The following is a 6000-nucleotide window of genomic DNA, read 5'->3' as shown; positions in this document are numbered from 1 at the left end:
TTTTCAGGCAAGGCTGACAGCAATGGAAGACCATGCTGTACAGGTCCCATAATTCTCATTTGTTCATTTATAGCTCTAAGATCATGTAACAATCTCCATTTTCCTGATTTCTTCTTGATGACAAATATGGGTGTATTCCAGGGAGAAAGAGAGGGTTTAATGTGCCCTTTCTCCAATTGCTCTTTCACTAATTGATATGCAGCATGTAATTTCTCAGAGGAGAGTGGCCACTGAGGAACCCAAACTGGCTCCTCCGTTACCCAGGTTATGGGAATGCCCTCCTCAGCGGCCCCTAGGAAAAACCCAACCCTTGTTTGGGTTTCCTAGGTACTGTTTGTATTGGCTCCCTTTTGCCTTGTAAAAATTTTCCCAGGCCAAAATCAGGATGACACCCCATGTTTTTCATAATATTTTTAGATTCTTTGGAGTATTCATTACTTAACTGAAAGCCCATGGATTTCATAAGATCCCTCCCCCAGAGGGACACTGGAAGCTCAAGGACATAGGGTTGCATAACGCCAGAGTGACCTTCTGAATCTTGCCAATTTAACAAATTTGCACTAACATTTGGAACACTGGCATAACCCAGTCCCTGCAATGTTTGTGAGGAAGCCTGTATAGGCCAACCTCAAGGCCAATCTTTGCTAGCTATGATACTGAGATCTGCACCTGCAATCTGCTCCAGTATCCAAATCTAGGTCTCTTCCCAATTTCTCCCAGGAAGGCACTGTGAGGCTTCCTGAAATTGCAAACCAAGGAACAATTACATCACACTGTTGTAAAAATCGTTCCAGGGTGTTTCCTTTTATTTTCAATTTCTTAGAGAGAAGCAGCTCGTTAAGAGCCAAAAAAATTGGGTGCGAGGAGGAAGCGCCCATGTTAGTATACTTTTTTTTTCTTTCCTCAATTTGAGAAGTTTCTCGGAGGTTTCTCAGAGCCTCTGCAGAATTGCCCCAGCCCTCCGGTTTCCCTGTTTGTTTTGTCTAATTACCGCTTTTATCGCGGCTCTAGAATTACCCGTCTGCTTTTATCGCAGCTCTGCTATCCCGCTCTCCCTTCTACAGGTGAGCGTTACCCGCTTTTGTCGCGGATCCCCAGTTTTTTCTGAGGACTTACCGGTATACCGCCTGACTGTAAATGAGTTCTGAATCCGGAGAGAGCCGTGGTAATTGTCCCCATACGTTTGTTTCTCCGTTTTCCCCGTACAAGGCCACCACTTGTCGCGCCCACCTCGACCAGCAAGGAAGACGAGACACTGGGATCCTTCTCATTACAGTTTAATCAGACCTTTGATTAGTTACATTGTGTCTCTCTCACTGGGGCAAGCCTCTCCCAGCACCTAAGTAGGGCTGGGCTGCCAACCCCAAGCAGCCACGTGGGCACTGTCCACAGGTTCACGCATATGCCAGCAACACACGAATCCAGCCACAGCCAAATAAGGAGCTGTTTACCTTAAAGAGTGTTTGCCATCGGGAAGGCAGAGGGTAGAAGCCAGAGCCATCTTTAGGGTGCGGCTACATGCGGCTCTCTACAAACCATACACATTAAATTAAAATCTCAGAATATCTTTAAAAATATAAAATATCTTGGGGTTACTCTAAACAAGCAAGTGAAAGACTTGTATGATAAAAAACTTTTGATAAGATAAAAAGATAGATTATTGAATCTACTTTTGAAGGCAACTACCAGTTTTAAATATTTTACACTGGATTGGATTTTGTATATTATATACAAATTTTGTGTATTGATACAAATTTAAGATTTGTATTTTTTTTCCAAGACAGGGTTTCTTCTGTGTAGCTTTGCGCCTTTCCTGGAACTCACTTGGTAGCCCAGGCTGGCCTCAAACTCACAGAGATCCTCCTGGCTCTGCCTCCCAAATGCTGGGATTAAAGGCGTGCACCACCACTGCCCAGCGAGACTAATTTTGTTAGAAAATATTGTACATATATTTCTAATCTTGTTCAAGGTATTGTATCTATACAGTTCATTTAACAATGTAATGCAATTTGTTGATCCTTGAAAGTTATTATTACCAACTAATTAGGATATAAAGAAATCAAAGTTAGTAGTTAGTCTTTACAATCATACTTATAGTCATATTAAGTATGCTTTCAAGGTCAAGCAGAGATATATTTTAGATAGGTCATCTTCAAACACTTCAGCAATCTGTAGAATATAGCATTTAAGATGTTTTTTAAAACATTTATTTATTTATTATGTAACAGTGTTCTGTTTGCATATATCCCTGCAGGCCAGAAGAGGGAGCCAGATCTCATTACAGATGGTTGTGAGCCACCATATGGGTGCTGGGAATTGAACTCAGGACCTCTGGAAGAACAGCCAGTGTTCTTAACCTCTGAGCCATCTCTCCCACCCAAGATGTATTAATAACATAGATTTTTTTTCTTTTTTATGACTATGAGACTTGTCTGCTCCTAGCAACACCAATCTACTTCAGAGAAGATAATGGGCATTGAAGAAACTCCATATGAAGTTTACTTTCACTGTGGCAAAAATTAGCCATTGGGCAAAAAAGTGCCCTCACATCAACTGCTGACATCATGCTGTCTAAAAAGGACAAGCAAGACACAAAAGTAAGGACTACTGATTCTTGCCAAGACAAGGTATGAAGGCTCTTTAGAAAATCCTTCTTCACAGATGAGTGTGTCAGATATGGTAAGCCTATAGGCTGAACAGGATGCCCCAACATTGCAGGTGACTGTCCAGGCAGCTGGCTGTTTCTGTCTGTCGTAACTCATATTTTTTTTGAAGTTTTTTGTTTGTACTTCCTGTTTTACTGGGTAATATTATTTCCTTCTTGGATCTCTAAGGGAGTTGAAGATTAGATAGTTATAGTTATAACTGAAGATTATATCATTATAATTATAGTTTTCCTTGTTAACAATTTCAGAAAAGAAACTCACTAAAGAGGTGTAAAGTGTATAAGTTTGAAAAACATAAATAGATAATTTCTTGTTGGTAATACAAGTTAGGATAGTATAGATAATGGAATATTTCCACTGAATTTGTCAAATGCAAATGGATTAGACACTGTCCATATATTTATTGCCTGTATATATTATATATACTTATTGTACTTATATAAAATTTTTCTTATATTAGCTGTAACTTCTTTATTTTAAACAAAAAAAGGGGGAAATGTGATGATTATTTTATTTATGCACCCCAACAAAGCTTATCTGAGGATCAGAGAAAAAAGCCAGCCACTATATTAAACATAGAAGTCAGGCAATAGTAGCACATGCCTTTAATACCAGCATTCAGGAGGCAGAGATTCGTCTGAATTTCTGTGAGTTCAAGGCCACACTGGGAACAGAGCCAGGCATGGTGGCACACACCTCTAATCCCAGCACTAACCATGGAGATATGGAGGTCTGTACAGACAGGAAGTGATGTAGCTGTGGGGAGAGAGGAAGTAAGAGGGCAGGGACAGAAAGGCATACAGGAGTGAATATACAGGAAGTGGCTCTCTATGGAGGCTGAAGCGTTAGTGAGATGAGGTTGAATATGTCTTGTCCCATTCCTATGATCTCAGTTTTCACCCCAATATCTGGCTCCAGGTTTTTTATTAATAAGACCATTTAGTACAAACTTTACAAACTTTAATACATTGAAGAAAGAAATTGAGGAAAATATCAGAAGATGAAAAGATTTCCCATTTTCATGGATCAGTGCTGTGGGATGTTCTGTATGTCAAATGTGTTGCTCTGATTGGTTAAAATAAATAAAGTGCTGATTGATCAGTAGCCAGGCAGGAAGGATAGGGTAGGCAGGACAAGGAGAAGAGAATGCTGGGAAGTGAAGACTGGAGTGAGGAGACACCGCCAGCTGCAAAGATGTGAGGTACTGGTAAGCCAGGAGCCATGTGGTAAAGTATAGATTAATAGAAATGGGCTAAATATAAGAGTAAGAGCTAGACAATGGATAGGCCTGAGCTAATGGCCAAGCAGTTTAAATAATATAAATGTCTGTGTGTTTATTTTATAAGTGGGTTACTGGACTGCTGGGGCTTAGTGGGACCTGGAGAGAAGCTCTCCAACTATAGATCAGTAAGATTAAATATGGCAAAAAACAGTCATCCTACCAACAATCTACAAATTCAATTCAGTCCCATTAAAATTCAAACAGATTTCTTCACAGATCTTGAAAGGACAAAGTTGAGAGAGAGAGAGAGAGAGAGAGAGAGAGAGAGAGAGAGAGAGAGAGAGAGAGAGAGAACAATCATAAATAATAAAAGAATTACTGGAGGTACCACCATTTTTTACCTCAAATTGTATTACAGAGCTGTAGTAATAAAAAGAACATGGTATTGGAACAAAACACTCAAGTTGAACAGTAAAATTGAATTGAATATTCATAAATAAATCCACACATAGACATCTGTTTTTTGATAAAGAAGACAGAAATAAATGCTACAAAGGAAGACAGCATTTTCAGCAACTGGGACTGGTCAAACTGGATGGCTTTATTAGAAGCATCTAAATAGATCTATACTTGTCACCCTTAACTATACTTAACTCCAAATGGATCAAGGACCTCAAGATAAGGTTAGATGCACTAAACCTGGTAGAAGAGAAAGTGGGGAATAGCACTGAACTCATTGGCACAAGAGTTTCTGAATAGAATACCATTAGTGCAAACACTAAGATAACAATTAACAAACAGGATCTCATGAAACTTAAACTCTTCTTCATGGCAAAGGACACCATTAATATAACAAAGAAGCAGGCTGTAGAATGGGAAAAGATTTTTACCAACTATACATCTGATAGAATATCCAAAATTTGTTAGAAACTCAAAAAGTTGATATCAAGTAAACAAATAACCCAATTAAAAATGAGGTACAGATCTAAACAGAGAACTCATAATAGAACTCAAAGGGCTGAGAAACACTTTTTAAAATGTCTGAGGCAACATGCACAGGGTCACCTCCACTCTGCATCTAATGGGATCCTAGAGTTGAAAGAAGTGGACACAATCTGCCATTCCTAACCCAGAAGCTATCTCCAGTTTGTGACCACTTGCAAATGAAAATATGGTTTTCTCCAAGGGAGTCTCACTGGGAAAACAAACTACTCTTAAGAGGAGCCTGCATGTGCAGCACAAGATGGCCCTCAGAATATAAACTCAACAGCATCTTTGGAGGCTCCTTGTCTCATAATGTCATGTCAGAGCTTTTTCTTTTAGTTTTATCTTTTTTAAAATTATTTTTGTTTTTTTGTTTTTGTTTTTGTTTTTAATTTGTTTGTTTTCAGGACAGGGTTTCACTGTGTAGCCCTTCTGTCCTTGAACTCACCCTGTAGACCAGGCTGGCCTTGAACTCTGCCTACCTCTTTTTCCTGAGTGCTGGGACCAATGATGTTCACTACCATCATCTGGCTATTTTTTTCAATATTTTAATTTTTTATTTTATTTTATTATTGATTGATTAATTGGTTGATTAACCTACAGGTCTTATGCATATATATGATGGCTTCTAGTTTTGTGTTTTATGGGATTCCTGAGTGTGTGAATGAGTGGGTCTCTGCATCTATAGATGTTTCTTTTACCTTTTCTTGGGCACTTTTCCTTCTGTTTGTTTTGTCCTATTCCAATGTGTTTGTTTTTGTTTTAACACAATCTATTGTATTATATTATATTTATTGTACTATATTAATTACATTTATTACATTATGTTCACTTATATGTCTGTTTGTTTTCTAATGGAAGACAGAGAGTGGGTGGATCTGGTTAGAAGGGGACATGGGGAGGATCTGGGAGTAGTAGAGGAAGGAGAAATCGAAATCTATATCTATATATTATATTTAAAATATATTTTCAATAAAATAAAACATGTAGAAGCACAAAAAAATTAATAGATCAACCAAAAATTATACCTTTATCATAATATATCCAACCCATGTTCCCAAGTGTATTCAGCCCTATAACATAAAAAATAAAAACATGTATTTGATAAAACAAAAAATTATACTTACA

The sequence above is a fragment of the Onychomys torridus genome, chromosome 5 (genome assembly GCF_903995425.1).
Source record: "Onychomys torridus chromosome 5, mOncTor1.1, whole genome shotgun sequence".
NCBI lineage: Eukaryota > Metazoa > Chordata > Mammalia > Rodentia > Cricetidae > Onychomys > Onychomys torridus.
Note: the sequence above shows the minus strand (reverse complement) of the source record.